Below are 20,211 nucleotides of genomic sequence, written 5' to 3' on the forward strand. Positions count from 1 at the left end.
CGTAATGATGTGGAAAATTTTGTGTTTATGGCAGTGCAACGTGATGTGCTTCTGTCCTCCTGCCTCCTTCGTGACACTGTGGACTGGATTGTCCTCAACTCTTTGCCATCTCCACCCACTGATGTGGAGAGTTCAGGGGTGTAGGCCGGGCTGATTTGGTTCTCTGTTTATATAGGACATGGACCTGCATGCTCTGAATGTATTTGTTTAAATAACAGGTCAGCTGTTAACAGAAAATGGTACATGCCTTGCTGGGTAGTGGGAAAATGAAGGCAATATTGTCACGATGATGGCTTTAGAGATTGTTTCTTGTAGTTCCTCAAGTATGACAGAAGACACATAGCTAAGTATTGTTAAAAACGGTGCTCGCTAGAATAATAGTAAGTGTATGATGAACTTAATGCCAGAGATAACAATGCAGTTCAATAGAGTGACTTCAGAATGCTGTTGTCATTCAGTATTTCTGCTTCTTTTGTCTTGGTAAACAGCAGATTTTTTTTTTCCTTCTCCTACTTCCAGTTTTGCAGAAGTAGGTTATCTGTAGTTTGCTATAGTTTTGAGGTTATATATTAGCAAGCATCATATTAATGCTTGCAAGTCAATGTTGATTTTTTGTAGTATCAACGTAGTATATGCCTATACATGTGGAAACAAAAGTCAGAGATTTATTTTAAAACTTTAAAGGTGGATATGTGGTATTGGCAAGAAGCAGAGTGTACCCTAAGGCATCCTTACATTGCCAGTTGGGATTTAAGCTTTTATACTAGTAAATTTTATTGTCTAGGTTAAAAGCCAAATTCATTCAATTAAATTAATCTCTGGTTCTTTTCCAGTGTGGCAGAGTTTAACCAGGGACGAGTGTAGCTTTTTGGGTAAACATTAAAACATGCTGATGATTTGATATTTTTTAAACTAATATTAGAGTGAGCTCAAATGAAAAGAGGTTTTGAAGTTTTTGCATGGGGCTGCCATGCTGCCATTAATAAAATTAATTTTTATTTATTTACTTATTTAATCAACATGCTTGCCATGAGTACAAAGCTTGTAATTTAACACTCCTCCTTGGTCTGGCAAGTTGATCCCTGTAGGTGGATGCTGGTGGCCATTTGGAAGTGTGTTGAATTGACTGCAAAGATTTGATCATGTGGGTCATTCTGTACATTGTGGGGTTTGGTTTCAGAGACAATGATTCACGATTGCCTAATTTTGGAGCTCAAATAATTGCTGTGCTGTCAGTGCTTCTTTTTGAAGTGTTCCTAACGAGGGTGTAAAGGCCGGTAGTTTATGTTAAATGGCAGGAGAAACAGTTTGTCAGCTGCATTTCCACTGTGTGTATCAGTGTAATGCATGTAATCCATCCACAGGTTTATGCATTCAGTCCTCCTGGAAATGTCATAGATCCACAGTGCCCCTGAGCACTAGATTTAGCATTTGATGCTCACATGTAGTTTTCAGATCTATAAAGTGTCTTCATCCTTACAGCTCCCCACTGGCTGTGTTTTTCAAGACGTTGAGGAGCTTAGTACTCTTCCCAAGTCAGCTGTGATTTATGCTCAGTCAGAGAGGACTGAGGCAGCCCATTGAAGTTACCCTAAGGGAAGCTGTCATCATCAGGATGATTAAAAAGCCTCGTTGGGCATATGATGCAATATCAGTGTGCAGGATAGCCCTGCTGCAGGTCGAGGGCTCTGGCCCCAGCTGATGCTTCTGCCCAGGTACCTGAAGGACGGCAGAGCTGCAGGTGCAAACTCAGAAACAGAAGGAGCAGGCAGGAATGGCTGTTCCTGTGGATTTTTCTCTAAGCAGTGAGGAGAATGCGAAAGAAGGTTTAGGAAGGCTAAAATACCAACTTGCATAAATGGGAAACAGCTTAATAATGCAGTGCTGACATAGCATAGGTGAGATCTTGTTGCCTGGTTGCTCCACATGCCCTGTTGTGACAGCTGGGGCAGTTGAGCAGGGTAACACGTATCCGCTCCCCTCTGCAAGTTTTCATGTTGCCACTCCTATATGGATGTCTTCTGGCCAAAAACTTCTCTCAGGCATCACTCTAGGAAGCATGTTTTGACACTGCCTGCTTGCATATGTGCTTAGAGGGAGTCACTGCAGGTGTCAGTGCAAAGACAACTCTTCTCTTGTGTGTGGTTGAAAGGTTGCAAGGCAAAGAAGTTAGCGAGAATAACTCAATCTTCCCTGAAAAAAACCGAACCCTAACCCTTCCTCATTGAAATTGCATGAATTTAACAAAAATGTATGTCGACATTCAATATATCTGAGAGGACATGGTTAGTTTTGATATGAAACATTGGGTTTAGAACAATCCCGATGAAGAACAATTGGCAATTATAAAAGGTTTTAGATAAACCAGAATGGTTTTAATTTTGTAATTATTTTAAGCACATCAGTATATGCACCTGGGGACAGAGATGACCCTTCATTGTTACTGTTTGTGGAGAGGTGACTTTAACAAGAGATACTGGCCTGAGTGGGTTCCTTAGCCTGCTGTAACCCTTACCCCTTTCTTCAGAGGAAAGGTTTGCTATGGAGTGGCTGATTCAGTATTGAGGGGTGTGGTTCTTTAGGTTTCTTTCTGAAATTCATCCATGTGCTTTTTTTTTGTGTGTATGTTTGTTTTGGTGGTTTTGACACTGACATAGGTGAAAACCAGGTCTGCTGAGAAACATCAGTAACGCACTAGATGTCCTGTGTAACTTTGCTAGGGTGAGGAGGAAGGGATTTGGTTGGGATGTAGCAATTGGCAAGTATGCTGAAGTGTGGTAAGACCAACTGGATGCAGTCACCAGGGTGCAGTCAGATTTGATTGTCCTGTGCTTAGTTACTCTTCCTGTAGTTACTGACAGGTGAGGCATCCTGCAGTGTAGCAGGCATCTGCATGTTTGAGCTAGGTCATACCTGATCTTACAGATCTAATAATCTGGGGTGATTGCACAGCATAACAAAAAGAGTTTGCATCCTACTTCAGATTAATGAGATCTGTCTCTTAAAGCAGAGGGTTTAAGATGCAATTACTCTGTATTTATACAACAATCACTTGTGGTGTAAGTGAGGTAGCTTATATAAACTTGTCTTTAGGATTGTTTTTGGTACTGTGAATGAAAAGTTGGTTCGTTTTTCTTTTAAATAAAAGTTGAAGGTAATATCAAGCTATTTTTTCCCCCGTACGTAGGATGATACCACTACAGTGCTGCAAATTGCAACAAAGGTGTTGTTGCTTTATGTAGATTCAACAATGTGGAAGTTCTGCCTTGTGCTGTGTGGGTCTCTTCTTTCAAGGCCAATGGGCTGGACTTCTTGAGCAGCTGAATCCCATAAGAAAGCTCTTGTCTCTTGTGTCATGGTGTCTATCTTTGTGATAGTGGCTGTGCAGTGGAGGGCAGAGCCCTGGTGGAGGGGTAGGGGTGGAAGAGGTGGAGACAGGAGGGCAGGGATATGGCCTGGAGGTGTTGGCTCACCTCCATGCAATCGTTGAGACATTTTTGTTTGAGTAGAGGAGTGCTTTGAAGTCTTCTGGTGGAAAGCCTGCCTCCTCGCCCCTGCCTCCTCTTTCAGGTGGGTAGGTTTTCTACCTACAGTTTACCAGAACTGTAGGTTTAGCTGCCTGTGCTTTACAAGAACAAAATGTTTCCTGTGGCAAACAGAAATTGCATGCAGAAACCCAGGTTTGATTTCTCAATTCTGAGTCCCTCTGTTCTTACAAAATAATGGTTTCGCTGCATTTTTTTGTTTGACTTGATTAAGTTTTAAAGGAAAAGATTCAAATTGTGCTTTTCAAGACCATTTAAAATATTTAAGTCATTGTCTTGGCCAGCAGAAAAGACCTGTGGGAGCTGGGAGGCAAAAAGGCAGAGAAAACAAAAGTGCCTGTTCAATTAGGAGCGCTAGTGCAGATTAAGGAACGTGTAGCATTTTTCTGCCAAAACTTAAACAGCAGTTTCAGTTCAACTGTTGACTGACACAATCATTGCCCCTGTTGCAGCATCTGAGTAACTGTGAGGAAATACCTGAGTATCTCCTGGTTGCTGGTGGTGTCTGCATGACCTCATGCACTGATGTGTGTTTTCTCCCACTGGTGCCTGTACACGCATTGCTGCCAAGGCTTTCTTCCATCCACAGTGGACAGGAGCGGGCACTTGGCTTTGTCCCTGTGCTGCTGCCTATTCTTGATTGAATTGGTTATTGCCTCCTCTTGGTGCATGGAAGCTTGAATGCTGGCATCTTACTCTTCAGTTAGGAGTGAAGGCAGCCCTGTTGACCTTGGGCTTGAGAAAGTCACTATCCTAGGGTTTAGGGTTTTATGGGGTTTCCTTCTGCTTCTGTTTGTTTTTCAGTAATTGAAAAATGCCACTGTTTGAATTTTGAGAGTGAAATTCTAATTTCTAAATAAAACTTTAGTTATTTGTATAAATAATGAGGGAATCAGTTAACAGCTTTGTGTTTCTTACTGTTCTGGTTATGCCTGCTAGGAAACTTTAAGGAAATATATGAAGCTGTCAAGCCTGCAAAAACAAGAGAGTATCTTTCTTGAAGAGAAGAGACTTGGATAGCTCATAAAATCGCAGCCTTTGGGTGCTGCGGAGAAGTAAATTGAAGTCATTATGACATTATGGCAGAGAGCGTCTGATCTGCCAAACTGTCAGCGTTTGATGGACGTGGTATCTACTGACACGATGTTGCACGAGTGCCAGCCAGTTTCTCTTTCTGTCAGCGCAGTGTTGATACTGCCAAGTGCCTGTTATTCCCTCGAACTGCTGCACGTGCAGAAGAAGCTGCTGATCAATACTGTAAAGGGGCAGTTCATGTTTGGTGATCATCAGATGCGTATTGATCCGTCTTTCGGTTATGGGTGTGTAATGTTAGGAAATCAGTGATTGAGATGGTTGAAGTATTGGTAACAGATAATTTCTCTAAATTACAACATAAACATTTGCAACACCTAATAACTTGCCAAATAAATGTAGTTTCCTGACAGCTTTCCAGCATCAGTTTCATTTGGGAGCTGAGTCACTAATGCCCTAAAGTTTAGGAGGAGAAAAACCAATGAAAGTATCAGGAAGTGACTTTTTTTGTTTGTTTGTTTGTTGTGCTTTTGTTTGTTTGTTTAACATAGCAGGAAGTGAGCATCCCAAAGAAATGATCTCACCAACCCTGCTGTGACTCTCTGTGCCTCCAAAATGAGTCTGGAAGCAGGTTCTGAAAGTGGAGATGCAGCAGAAACAAAGGTGAAAGAGCAAATGCTGGCATTATGCAAGATAGCAGATGAGAAATGATTCAATAATGGTTACAAGCATTCATACAGGGGAAGGAAAACCCACCCAGATTCCCACTTAACGATATTGATTCCACACTTGAAAAATGAACTGCAGTTTATTGCATCCAAGTTACAGAGAATGTTCTCCACGGATCCAAGGAGAGGTACAACAGGAGGGTTTTTTGCTGTGTGCTTAGACAACAAAGTAATATGGGAAGGATTAAAGGACTTCTCAGGTGAAGTCATCCTCTGTTTAATGCTTATGGAGAAAGCAGTGGCATCTTGTAGTCTTGGCTGAATATATTTTGGAGGATTAAGGATATTTCTGCCATTATATGAGTGACTGTTGAAAATAAGATCAAAGCTCCAGTCTTTTATTGGCGTTCTCTCATAGCAAGGGCGTGTGCTTTGTATTTTACTGTGTCACAATTTCTAGGGGTTTGTTTTTGTTTGATTTTTTTTTCCTTGTTTTTGTGTGTGTGATAGTTTCTCATCTCTAGTACAATGTACAAATTAGTTATTCAGGTAAAAACTGTAAAATCTGGATGACCTAATTATAGATTTCTTAATTTGCACTCCTGTGTCCTGTTATTAAGTATTCCCTAACTCAGAAGAGCTCAGTACTTGGAAATCCCATTGCAGTCAACGGGAAATGCTATAATAAGCACTTTGAAAAGCAGGCTTTCCTTGTTAAGCACTTAAACATGATGGTTTGTAGAGATACCCGAGACATGAAAATTCTTTACCTAAATTAGTAACCTAGTTAGTATCTCCAGAGCCAATGAAGTGTTTGAAAAATGTTTGCACATCATTTGTGAAATTTCAGGTTTAATTTTAAATAATTCTGAATCTTGCAGGTGTTTTTGCTTGGAGCAGATGAGTAGAATTTGATTATGTATTTTAAGTAAAGTCTTTTTGGGAAGAAATTTTCAAGTTTCACAGTGAAATCTCTGATTTTGTTTTTTATTAAATATACTGTGTCACGATTCTGCTCATATTCAGAAGGTATGAGTGGTTTTGAAAATAATACTAGCCTCACTGGACTTAAATGATTATTTATGTGTTTGAAGTTACTCAGTTATATAAGTGTTTCCAGAACTGGGGGTTCTGTAAAGTTTCAGTTAATGGCTTAAATTTCTTCCATTCTTAATAACTTTATTTTTAAGATACCTGAAATACCTGTATTTACAGCACAGCTCACTCTCTGCATTTGGTTTCAGAAAGGAAAATAATTTTAGGTCAACTTCTGTTCATGTAGAAGGAAAAAACTGATGTGGAACTAGAACAGATTTTGGCTGTATGTATGTTTTGTCAGTGATACAATGGATTCATTCATAAACCTTCAGTAAGATGTATTTTGATATTTTTCCTTTCATTGTAAAACATAGGTGCAAGTTTTCCTGGAGAATTAACAACACAAAAGCCTTAATTTAGAGTTATAATTACAAAATGATGACTTTACCATTTGGAGCAGTTCAATGGTTTTATATGGAATGAGAGGACGGGTGAGGCTTTCTCAAATGCAGGCCTTTTTAGGACACTGTGAATAATGTGCAACAGATAATTTTGTTCTAGTAATATACAATGAAGCATGGAGATTATAAGACTACATATTTTAGGAAATTGTATTCCTGAATGAGCAGTTCTAAATACATCCTGAAATAGTTCCATGCTGTATGGACATGCTGTGAAGCTTAGGACATCCTAGATTTCCTCAGACAATATAAAATACTTCTTGTTATTAAATTTTAAGCAGGATTCGCTGTGTCCTTTTATGTAGTTGTTCTGGAAGTTTAATGGTTTCAGACACCTTTTAGTTTGCAGACAAATTGGGGTATTTTCAAAGTAGTAGTTAAAGCCTGCTGAACTCCTATGCACTAAAGGGTAGACCAAAAAATAACTTCCCTCAAAAACACACACTATAACCTCCCTCCCTCTGTTTTTCCCCACTTCCTTCTCTGTGCTAGAGACTTTTTTTCCTTTCTAGCTGTGCATTCTTGAGTACTTACCACTGAGTTATCTGATTAACTCTTGCATAAAAAAGCCAAGTGAGGAGACTTAAAAAAGCATAGCTGAAGTTTTCAACTTCTAACACCATTTCTAAGACTCTTCAGCTGCTTTGAAAATTTCAGTTTGTGCCTTTTCCACTCTCTGCCTGTATTGTGCATCTGTGCACGTGCAAAATGTACTGTATGGTAAAACTGGCTAAATATCTGTTTCAAATTAAATGTAGTCATTGAGGAAAATTGCTTTAGGTTCAGGTTATTTCACCAATATTCTACATTGAACTTCTGTTCAAACCCAGTATTTCCTGATCACAGTCTGTGGAGTTGGGGTGAGGCTTGATTGAAAAGAAACTTCTTCAAGTGGTTGGGTGCCAGAATGAAGTGACCTCTCAAAGACATTTGACCTGTGGAACTCACTGTACCAAGATATTATCAGAGTAAAACATTACAGCTCAGGCTAACTAATGGAGAGGTTATGACATATGACTTCTGGCATAAGAGGGCTACTCAAAGCATGAGGTCAAGAAGACACATTTTCAAAGAAGGATGCTCTTGCCTACTTCTAAATCATTTGTGCCCTCTGAAGTTGGGGTGCTGGCCTCATCTCTTACTGCTTTTCTTAAGATGAAGGACAGCTCTGGTTTTAGAAAAAGTATTTTTTTCATCTGAATCACTGCTGTAGTGTCTCAGATTTTAAGAAAATGTCCTCATGATTATGCATGCTCTGTTATTTTGATGCCAGATATGAACAGTGTCTGTCAGAAAGGGGAATTTATTACCATAAAAATGATTAAAAAAAACAAACCAACCAACATTGCAGCAGTTAAGCTCGAAGTCAGCCATAGTAGAGCCACAGAGTGCTTGCAATGTCTCTGAAATTACACTAAATTTTATGACAAGGAACGGTAACAGGACAGCACTTGCACTTGATGGTCCTCAGAAGTTTTGTACAAGAGGTTCCAATTCATGGTGGAAACCAACACTGTAGTTTTAGGAAAGCTACACACTACTGTGGTCTGCAATTTACGTATCATGTGCTTCACTGAAGATTAGCTTTATTAAATCAGCCACTGCTTCCAGATCTGCTTCAGCAAGACCAAATCTGAGGCTTTAATTTTTTTTTTTAATTCCCTTATTGATGAAACAAGCAGAAGCAGACAGGCTTGCTGTATGTTGCTTCTCCATTCATGGAAAAGATGAAATCAGAACTATTAAGCCAGTTTCCTGCTTAAATTGCTAGATTTTTTTTTTGTTGTTGTTGTTGCCCAGAACTGGAATTCAAATGAAGCAAGAACCAGCTATTTCTCTCTGACCTTGACACATGTTTCCTTTTCTTGGCCAGCTGGAAAAATGTTAGAGCAAACTGCATGGTAAGACATAAAGAGAGTAATTAAAACCGTACATGTAGTTTTTCAGCTGTTGGTTGTGTTTCTTTAGATAATTGATTCAAATAATTATAGATAAAAGTAACTGTAACACTAGCAGAAAATCTACCTGTGAATGCTGGAATTGAAGAGTGAAAAACTGATTTTGTTGCACATTTTATGACTGATTGTTGCTGATTGTGGCAACTGTCCCTGGAAAGGTTTTATTGTGCTGAATGAATGTGACCAACTTTTGACTTCAGCCTTTGTTTTGCAAGGTACTTTAAATGAGGAGCACCTTTGGTGCTCAGCAGCTGCATTTCTTCCTTTAGTGCTTTCATCAGTGCAGAACAAGAACAATAATGTGGAGATAACTTAATTATAAAATGCATAGATGTTGTTTCACGTACTTGCTCAACAGGCCAGAGACTTGGGAATATGAACCAGTGAAGCAATAAGCATTCTTCTAATAATGATGCATTTACAAATGAAATAGCTTTTAAATTTGATATTTCTGTGCTGGGCTAAGATACGTTGTGTTTTTATGCCTTGGAGTTTAGTATGTTCCTGTCAGAGGGTTATCAGAGTAGTTTAAATATTTTGGGTTGCAGATCCCTTGATAAGGAAATGCAGCATGAGGTGTCGTTTCAGTTGCGCTTTTGGTTTATTTCATGTATACGGAAACATACTTCTCAGTTTTGTGCAAAATACCACTCTAATAATATCAGTACAAAATGTGGCTCTTTTCCCCAAGCCCCACGCTGTGCAGTTAAACCTAAGCTGGGCTAGGAATTGCTCTTTTTTGCAACACAAGCGCGAGCTCCATATTGGCATAGCTCACCCCCGTAATTAGCTGCTGCCGCACAGGCGTGGTGGCCCAGGGTACAAACTCTCGCAAGCACATCTCTGGATCTGCATGTGTTGTTTTCATTTACAATGTTGATGTAGATGACAAACATTATTAATATAGGGTAATTAAAGCGTGCATCTATAGCTTTCTGACATCTCTGCAGTTTGTTTTATTTCAAGCTGCAGGAAGCATTATGAACTCTGAAAAAGCTGTAAAGAGAGATTAATGGAAGTTACTCAAAAGAATTTGAGATGTAAATGTGAAAGCCTGTAAAATTACTGCTCTTTCTCTTATTTAGATACTAACATATATTTCATGATTTCTAAACTACTTTGGTCAAGAGCTTATATAGATTCTGGGTTAGGAGAAATACTTTAAAATAAATGTTGGGATGAAGGTTGATAATAGGTGAGTCCAAATATTTTTATTGTTTTAAAGTTGTTATTCAGTAAAGTTAGACCTTGCTATACTGGTACACATTTGGTCTTTACTTCCTTTTGGCTGGCTTTCCCTACCAGTTTGTCTTTATTAATAGCTACCAACTGACTCTTAGAAAATAATTAAAATTTTATTTGATGGTGTTTGTAATATGATGGCCGTATTGTTGCTGGAAAGTGAAATCTAATGCTTGTTAGCTGCAGAAATTCTACAGATGAGTTTCACTGTTTCAAACAGAGAAACTAGTGGTTTTGCAGTGAGAGCTGTGAAGTTTGGTGTATGTGCAAATACACTGATAACATCCTCCCTTCATAGTTGCATGCCCTTTACTCAAAAAATCTGTGTACTGAATGCCCTTTAAATCTTGCTGACATTTTAAAAATATCATTGTTTAAGATTTAAAAAATCCCTGTCATTAGTTACCAATGTTTATTAACTTGATTTTTGTTCCTTCCCTTTGGCTGCAAGATAATTGCTGTGAGTTGGTCACTCAGGTTCATTTGTTGGAGGCACAAGGAGGATGTCTCCGAAGCCTCTTGTAGGCAGCTGTGGCAGTGTCTGGTTTGCAGTAAGGGAGGTGTCTGTGTTCCTGACAGCCTGTGCAGATGGAAGTAGTGACACACAAACAGAATAGGTAGCAGAGGGAAATGTGCATGTTTTCAGAGCTTTGTTGTTTGTTTTTTTTTGTTCCAGGGAATCAGCACTATTTGGCTTCCCGGTTTGAAAGTTGTGTTGTCAGCTCTTTTGGACACTGTTGACCTCCTGCATATGTTCATAAAAAGGCAGGGAAGGGAGTCCTCTTTACCTTGCCAAGGAGTATTCCTGCTGCTGTGCCAGAGGTGGTGGCTGTGCTCTGGGTGGCTGAAGTGCCAGCTGTTTTGCAGCTTGCTGTGAAAGATAAGCCTAGCCCTGAAATTCTGTGGCCACATTAAAGTGACTCCCCACCTTGGACTGGAGGTGGCTAGGCTGTAAGATCACAGTGTGGACAGGCTTTCACCCTTTTTTATACAGCAGCAGATGCCTTTGGATTTGTTACTAATAGTCATGGGAACGTAAGAGGGTCTGAACTGGGGCAGGCTGAAGATTCTTGTGCTCCTTCCCTTATCTTTCCTCTGACAGTGCTTGGAGCATCAGAAGCCTCTTGGGGTACTTTCCCAGTTTGACCAGTTTGCAGTTCAGTGACTAAGCTAGAGGTCATATATGAGTATTTTTGGTTTCTTAGTCTGGATGGGCTTTTCTAGTTTGTCCATTTGCAAGTATTAAGCCTTATGTGAATTGATTAGATAGTGGTGAGGTGTGCTAAGCAAACTGGGAACTTAAATTTTTGGTATCTTGGTTTCCAGCTGATGTGCATCTCATAGGCTCAGGCAAGGTTTAAAAAGAATTCCAGTGCAAAAGGAAGTAATTCTAAATGTATAACGAAGGTAAATGTCAGCCTTGGACTTCAAAACAAAAACTGAAGGGCTGGTGTCTCCTTTTTTGGATGGATATAAGTGTGCAGTGAGTGGTAAAGTCGTTGCAGTACATCAGGAGGGACACTTATCTGATTCAGGTTAGAATTTGACCCTCAGTTTGTAACCAAAGTCTTGAGTGGGTGTAAGCTCTTGTTTGGTGGCAGTCTTTCTGCAAGCCCCGAGAGGAGAGAAACTTTTTGATGAAATGAGCTGTATCCAGCTGTCATAATGGGGTTCCCAAAGAGCAGTTGCCTCGTGCAAGAGGTACCATGTTGACCAGATGGGGCCAATAGATGGCCAAACACCACTTCAGAGGCTGGACCAGCTTCTCTTGGTCCAGTCATCTAGGTAGCAGCATGAGACCACCCTTTGCACTTCTGGTTTATTACCTGAAGCACATGAAGGAACATTGTTTTCACAAGTTCCAAGTTGATAATACGCTAGAGAATAAGTGATGAAACAGAGGCTATTCTGGACTTCATTTTCCAGCATTATTGCTATGTCTCAGAGGGTTGGTCTGTTGACTTCGCCTTTACGGGATACCTAAAATTTGGCTCTTACTGGTTTCAGTGTTAGCAGATGCTGTAACTGCCTTTAGCTGTACCCAAGACAGACACAGTTTTTCAAATGACCAACCCAGTGAGACACAGTGGGGTTTGTCAACTCCTTCAGAGCTGTCTTGTCTTACAGTGGTGTTGTCACCATGTATTCTACTTATATTCAGGGTAATACTGAAAACATTCTGGCAGAAGATCTTTCTTTGCCTTAATTTTTTGCTTACCTCTAAATCCCATCGAGTAAGTGGAGGCTATGTATGCTCTGTGCATTTGACCATCCATCCACTGAATGCAAATGGGATTGTTCTGGCCCCCTGTATTAGATGTTTGTAGGTAAGCTGTTTTAACCTTCTGAGGAGTATTTTATGATTGAAGCAGCAGAGCAAAAGAATACCACATCTGTTTGCTTCAGTTATGGTTTTCCCACTTAGAGTTTTGTCAGTGGAGAAGGCAGCCCAAAGCCCCTTTTTCTGCAGTGGTTCCAAAAGAGAAGATGTAAGCCTTTGGGAACAGAAAGTTCCTTGACTTCATGGTTATTGGAAGAAGCTTGAGATATGATGGAGTGTACTATAAAAGCTTAAAAGACAAATAAGAGAATCCACAGCCAAGCTTTGGTCAAAAACCTCACCAAGGCTGATAGATGTACCATGATATTTGAGCACTTGACCCATGAGGTTTAGTGCTCTGAGTTGGCAGTACTATAATACCTGTTTTTATTGTGCTTTCTTTGCAAGTTTTATCCATGCCTGGTTTTGGATATTGTATTTAATTAACACCTTGATTTTAAATGATAGTTGAATGAATCATGCTTGAATTAATCAAGTTCAAGGGATACTTGAAAGCCTGTGAAAAAAGAAGTGTAACAGAAGGAAGGACAATACTTTTAGTTGTAAACCTATATTTTTAGAGTTGTGATCTTGAAAAGAGTTGTCCTGTTTGAATACAAACCTGATACAAGGGTTTAAGGAAAAAGTTTCCTTATTTTTACAAAATACTTGCTTATAGATAAGGTGGTGTACTTTTGACCCCATACACAGTAGTAATAACGTGTGTGTTTTTCTTTCAAGATTGTGGTTTTTTACTGTTGGTCAAATTGAGGCTGTTTGTTTCTTACATATATGGCAAGTTTTTACTTGTGAGAAAATCATGTCTTCAGATTATAAACAGTAGCTTTGGTAAATGTATCCATTACTAAAGGAAGTGAATACAGGTGTGCTTATCTGAAACTGTTAAAAAAATAAAATCCCAAATCCTCTAAAGTATTAGCAAATATTGTAGCTGACTCTTGTAAACCTGCCAAAATTAGATTACACCTGCCTAAAAATGTGCTTTTAGTCAGGCATTTCTGCAACTTATGCTTGCTGTTTCTACTGAAATATAAACCTCCCTGGTGTAGATTGCTTCTTTTTATTTCTGTGCTTTGTTTAGTGCTGCAAGTAGAGTAGCCATGGAGTACTAAAGGTAATATATAGTTATAAATGGTTTGTTTTGGTAGTAAGAAATGTCAGGTAAGTGTATTGTAGCAGTTATTTATATATAGAGCAAATATAATACTGTGCTGTTACATCATGATTATTTAACACTGTCTACAGTGTAGAAATGTATTAAATAGGAAGTAAATTAGTAATAAATGGGTGAGATGCAGAGCAGTGAAAGCGATGGTAAAGATGGATAACCTAAAATAGGAGAATGGTCTTTATGTATGTGGCCAAGACAAATGGCGTTTATGTGTTAGGAATAGCATCACAAAACATCCCATAATGAACCAGCCATGCTGTAATCCATGCTTATTTGTTGTGTAACAGGTTTAAGGATTTAGCAGTGTGGCTCAGATTCTGCTCTTGGAGTTAGAGTCACAGTGATGTTGTGCTTCTCTGGTGGAAAATCTACTTGCTTCAGCATTGCCCTGAGGGGTGGAGGAGTATATTTCTATTTGCAGAATGGGAAAATGTGTGATATAAAGCAGCATGCTCATGCTGGAGGAAAGTGAGTTTGAAAAGCTTTCAAATCATACTTAAAGTCCCATGTGTAGAAAGAGACTAACTCCTGTAAGAAGAATATGTCACTGAAGTGAGCATCACCCCTAAGGATCTAACCCTTTAATTTGCTGTTCTGCATAGCCTACTTTTTCTCCAGTTGCTTATGAAGAAATTGAGAGAGAAGTGCAGCACTTGAATTCTATTTGTCATTATGCTTTGTGTTTGTTATTAAATGTAAATACATTGGCTGGAAGTGTATGTTTCAAATAGGCAGACAGGGTAGAGGTCAGTGATGTGATGTATGCCTTGTTAGCTTCTTTACTAGCTTACCTTTACCATTTATTTGATGGTCCTTTTGGTTAACTTAGGAGATGAACTCTGGGTAGGCAGAAGAAGGGTTAGTTTACTTTTGGAGCTCATGGGAGAGAAGCTATTTCTCAACTTCTCTCTGTACCTCTGATGAAAAGAGGGACTTTGACTCTTTGAAAAGGTGAATCTTGACTTTATAATGATAATTTGCTCTTAGAAATTATTTGAAGTTGGAACATTTGGCACTGTTTAAAAGTACATAAAAGAGCACATACAAAAGATCTCAAATTCCTGCCTTGAGGAATATACATACCAATTAGAACATAGCAATATGTAGTACACGTATTATGCATTAGGGGGAAAAAGCCATACAAAACAGAGTGATGGATTTAATTTTAGAAAATGATTTTGAGTCATTTGTGGAAAATATAATTTAAGAATGAATGAAAATATAATGAAAAACCAGTTCTAAATGCAGTGTCAGAACACAAGGTCGTAAGTGGGAAACAGATATAAAAGCTGTATTAGGGAGGGTGAGTCACTGCCCACACAAAAGAGAGTAGGGTGGAACTTTGTAGGTCCTTGAAGAAGAAGAATGGTGCTTGAACCTCACACACAAGGCATTTGGGTGTTGGCATCCTTTGATTTTTGGGACAGCAGCAGTTACTGAACAGAGTGGGACAAGTTACAGGCTTGCAGGCTGGAGATACCTCTGTTGTAACTGAGGATATAAAAGCCTGAAGAGTGGGCATCTTCTGGGGAAGAGGACAGAAGGGGCAAGGAGGAGCCATGTGAGAGTGTGCTGGAATGTCCTGGCAAACAAGCCAGTGAGCAGAGACTGAGGCTGTACTAATGAGGGAGAGCCCAAATGGAAGAATTAGTCATGAAGGGCTCAAACAGGTTTGGGAGACACAAGGAAGTGAAAGTGCTCCTGGAAAAAGCAGAAGTGTTGGGGACAGCTGAGAAAGGGCTGGAGGGCAGGCAGACAGATGGAGAAGAGTGGGGAAAAGACTTGGCTTTTAAAGTACATCTGCGGGATGGCGGTGGCCAGGAAGGGAGTGTGAGCCTGGCAGCTGACCTCAGGTGGTCCAGGAGGAATGTGACAGGCAGGCAGGGTGTGTGATAGCTGGGGGTAGGAGGCATGGTGGTGACAGTGGTGGGGTGGAGCCAGGTCAGAGGGCAGCAGTGCCACAGAAGTGGTGTGGGATGGGCAGGGACCTGGGCTGTGGTGGAAAGAGCAGTGACACACGTGGCGATGTTCGCATGTTGAGGTCTCTGTTGTGAAGAGTGGTGAGAGGAGACGATGCTGGTCTGTGCATGTGGTATGCATACACTCATTTTTTGAAAGCAGTAATAAAGTCTAACTAATACTTTGTGATGCAAACAGGTTGGTGTTCTTGGTGTATGTAATTCATGTTTTTCTTACCGGTTGATAGATTTGTCTTGCAAGTTATAGTTGTGGCGTATGGAAAAATAAATAAACCAGCAACAGCCTGTGCCATCAGACCTTTCTTCCTTGCAGGCTTGCTTGCTTGCTATCCTGTGAGTGATAATTTCAGAGGTTTTCATTTGTTTTGAAGTAGTTGCTCAGCATTTGCATGTTGAGGCTGTCACCAGAGTATCTAAGTAAGGGTGGGGTTTGTTCCTTTGCTTTTTTAATGCCCTTAACTCTCCTGTACTAAAGGTGAGCAGTGAGCTCAGGAATGGTTTTGGAGATGTCCACCCAGGCCTTTCTTTTTCACAGATGATCTAACACAGAATCATTTTCTGCATTTGGGTAAATTTCTGTCTATCTTTGGAGTTCTGGGAAAGTGCCTTGTACGTTGCAGGTGAAGGACTGACCCAAAGGTTCCAAGTCTTTGATTAAATTGCAAGGAGAGGAGAAGTACATGTACGGAGCAGTTCTGAACAGAGTTATCGGGGTTCATCTTGTGATTTCACAATGTCCTGACCTGCCAAATCCTGAAGCGTGCTTTTCATTGTGCTGTTATAAGAGCAAAGTTGTCAGGGCTGGTAAAATATGTTTTGAAATTGTATTTATAAGGAGTGGATGGGATGTTTGTCTCTTTTAGGTGATACACTGCAGCGATGTTCCACAGAGATAGTTCAGCACTTCATACCAAAATAAGCCAGATCAACAGACAGCTGAAAGATGTGATTTCATGTTTAGTTTTTTTTCTCCTGACTGGAAGGTTTGAAATCCAGAAAAAGTTATCTTGTGCTTTGTATTAATTTGAGATACCAGACTATTCTTTTCTTCCCTTTGTGTTTAAAAAGTAAATCAATGAAAAGAGGAGAAAAGTAGTTACTTCACTGTGCAAATTAACTCATGTTTTATGGCTATGACACTTCTATTGTACTGGCTATGCATGTTTGCTTTTCTGTGCTGGCAGGAACAGGCCAGTATAAGATTCAGTGTATTTCGAAGTTGAATTTACTACATGTGTGATAAATGGATAAATGGAAATGGCTTTTAATGATGATAACTGCAGAAAACTCTAAAATGAACTGTTGGAGTAATGAAGCAATAGCTGACATCTCATCTTTAAAACTACTGGCAAACTGAGGAGCTTTTGGTCCTTCTTTTAAACTGCTAGCGGTCATCCGTCTTATGTGTAAGATAAACTCATCATCACAAATTGCACTTGTAGATGGACTGATCTTCAGGGGTACTGTGTACTTCAGTGTAAAGAAAGTGAAATGAAGGTGTTTCTAAGGCACTGGCTGTCCACAAGCTGTCCTCTGCCGGTTTGGGACTGGTGGTGTCATGGAGCCAAAGGTGTGTGTGATTTAAGCAGCACAGTAGGTCCAGAGTCTCAGCTGCTGTAGGGCAACCTTCAGCTTGGGTGGTGAGGGTCTCGGAAGTGCAGTGTCTTCATCTGGGCCTGGGCATAGTCTGCATGCTTGACATTCAGAAATGTTGCAGAGAATGGAAAAACTATGATTGAAAGTCTTAATGAATTACCTGCTTAAGTTCTTAAGAAGTTTAAAAGAGCTTCCTAAAATAGCGCTTGTCCATGCTGTTTGTGCTTTACAAGAGCTTACAGTGAAATACTTTATATATACACACACATACCCATACATATCTCTACACACACAAAGAAAAAATAAAAGTAGCCCAATATCTGCAAATGAGGTTTTGCCAGCTGTGTGTTTTGTGAATTTTGTGTTGTTTCTCTGTGCTATCTCAGAAGGTAATGTTTAACAGACTGCTTTTATGGTTTATTGCATATGATTATTCATTATTGTATTTCAGGGTACAGTTCCTCTCCCTTTCCCCTCTGCCCTTTCTGCCCCACTCCTTCTCCCCTCCCCCCAAATTTTTTTTTCAATGCACTCTTTTTGCTTTTTTTCACTGCTTTATAATTCCTTTATAATACTGTGGAGGGGGAAGAAGTAAGCAAACAATTTGGTGGTGTTACTTCAGAAATAATTTTTGTTACAGTAAGACATTAGTAGTTAATCAAAGCACAGTGCTGCAATTCTTAGTCTGTTAAGAGGTTAACGCTTGGCAACGCTTCTATTTATAAGGTAATGATTTTACTGTTGCAGTTTGAGCAGTAGGATATATTAGGTATAAGTGAAATTAATTTATTACCTTGAATTTCTTAATTCTTCACACAGCTTATCTTGCAGCAATGGCCCATTGAAATAATATTTGCCTTCCACTGATCTGGTGAACACATGTCTGTAGCTAGTAAACTTGTTTGGTATTAAGGATACAGCTTTTTGCATTTGAGGTCTGCTATGGACAGGTTAGAGCGCTGCATGAATCTACTAAAGCGCTGAAGTTTGTTCCTTACTGGTGCAGTTGTTAATTATGACAGTGGAATTTGGGTGGGCACTTAGGGCAAGGTTGCATCGTGTAACTTTTGCTGGGTAGGAAATCAACAATTCAAAATATTTACCTTCAGTTATGGTCATGTTTTTCTTGCATTCAGATCTTGATGTACACTGCACAAAGGCATTCCAGTTTTAGTTAGTGGTGCAGATTCTGAATTGATACAAATTGATTTCATGGCATTGTGTGCACTTACAGCAGCTGAGGATGTGGTTTGTGTGTAGCTTGCATTGATGGGGCAAACGAAAGAGGCAGCAAGAAGGAGTGGGTGTGTGTCTGTGTGTGCCATGTACTGCACTCCTCAGTTTTCTGCCAGCTGATGATCCAGTCCCTGTTCTTCTATACAGATAATGTAAAAATTGCAAAAAACCTAACGATGTCCTTGTCATGACACTGCAAATAAAAATAGGTACTTTTAAAATTTTTTGGTGTTGTAAGATAGAAGCTGAGCCTGGAACAGAGCATATTAACAGAAAAATACCCCGCCCATACAGTTTGAGATCAGCCCCCACACTGAAGATTAAAATGGCCATGTTACAACTCTGTGTAAATTGGTCTGCAGTGGAAACTCTAACAAGATCATTAAATATAAAAGCACTGTTGGATGCTGGGAAAATACTGTGCTGCCCATGTATATATGCATCTCCATAGACATGCATGAATAGACAGCATCAATGCCATCGATTTGAATAAGGAGGTAATACACAGGATTGAGGTGACTTTGCTTGTAACTGACTTACTTTTTTATTTGAAACTGTCAGAACTGTAAATGTTTCTTGAACTTTTAAATGTTAGGTTTTGGGAATAAGAAGTCACTAAAGTAACTCCCTTGGTGGGTGTGGCCAAATAGCATTACTGTTACGCTGAAGTAAAATTGAGGGTTTTTTTGTTGTTGTCATTGGGGTTTTAAGGTGTGGGTGGTTTTTTTTTTTTTGGTTTTTTTGTTACCTAAGTTTATGCTTATTTCCAGAATTAATGATACTGTTACAGCATGTCAAAATAAGAGCTTTTGACTTGCCAATATATATCAGTAATGACCCTAGGAAAAGAAAAATCACATCTGCACTGGTGCAGTTCTTGGCTTTTCTAGGGCTGATCAATAATCACATTGTGCATTCATTCCCACTAGCCCCCCACCCTGCAGGGTCAACTTTAACTACTAAGTCTTTACATTTCAAAAAAGGACATAGGCTGCCTTTTGCATTACTAGTATCAGTCTCAGTGTTTCTTTTGGGTCTAATTTACTGTTACCCATCAAAAAAAAAATCAGTAACTTTTTGGTTTTTTTTAAATTTATTTATCTGTAATTTTTCAGGAGAGCTTTTATCTTCTGCCTTCTGGTGCTGTATTGAGAGGTCTGGGTAGAAACTGGGCTCAGGATGCTAAGGTTTGCTGTGGTTGTGCTATTTAAATGGATCCTCTCTTGATTGTATTGTAGCATCTGACAATGACAATGGGAGAACAACAGTTTCAGGGCCTCGTGTCTGGATGGTAGCGCAGCTGCTGCAATAAAGTCTTGTTATGGTTGACCAGTCACATTTGGACAGTTATTTCTAATTAGAAGTTCTTATTTACGTTGCATTAGAAAATAGTTTGAAGCAAGCTGGTAGATGTTTGTGTGAAGTTAGTTCATTTTCTCCTCCTTGCCTTGAAAGATTAATGTTGCTTTATGTTTTGTCCTGTAGCCAGAATAAGTAGCCTTGAAAAAAATCTTGCTGTTAAAATAAGCTTTTTTAATTTTTTTTTTTAATATAATGTAATGGTCTCCAGCAACTGCTGTAAGATAAAGGATTATTGTGGATAGTTCTGTCAGTGTTAGACATCACCAATAGTTTTAAGTCTTGTGATGGCATTTTGTGATTTCTGCATTGTTGGGCTTTTTTTCCATGAAAGTACTAGTGTTAGTGGTTCCCTTTTATTCATTTCTTCATATTAGGGGGAAATGTAGTTTGTTCATAATGGATTATTGATTGGTCTGCGAACAGCAGAAGCCCCAAGGCCTTGTCATCAATGGTACTTACTCTCCCAATAGTGAATGCATCGCTTCATGCAGCCATTCGCAACCTCCGTCTGTAGAATATAAGCCCGTAATTGTTACTCTTGTGCAGCACAGTTTTTAGGGAGAGGAACTCTTCATTGTCATT

At 39.5% G+C, this 20,211-nt stretch overlaps 1 protein-coding gene across 5 annotated transcripts in view; it reads left to right on the plus strand.

The window, feature by feature from the left end:
- ZNF516 (zinc finger protein 516) overlaps window positions 1–20,211 on the plus strand; it is a 102,539-nt gene that overhangs the window by 16,113 nt on the left and 66,215 nt on the right. Inside the window, exon 1 of one of the 5 annotated variants that reach the window (XM_039711106.1) lies at window positions 8,558–8,645. The exons of the other annotated variants lie outside the window; for them this stretch is intronic. The gene's annotated coding sequence lies outside the window, so the exon portion shown is untranslated. Of the gene's footprint in view, window positions 1–8,557; window positions 8,646–20,211 lie in introns of those variants that run through there. 5 annotated transcript variants of the gene reach the window in all.

The sequence above is a fragment of the Passer montanus genome, unplaced genomic scaffold (assembly GCF_014805655.1).
Source record: "Passer montanus isolate IOZ18808 unplaced genomic scaffold, ASM1480565v1 scaffold24, whole genome shotgun sequence".
Classification (NCBI taxonomy): Eukaryota; Metazoa; Chordata; class Aves; order Passeriformes; family Passeridae; genus Passer; species Passer montanus.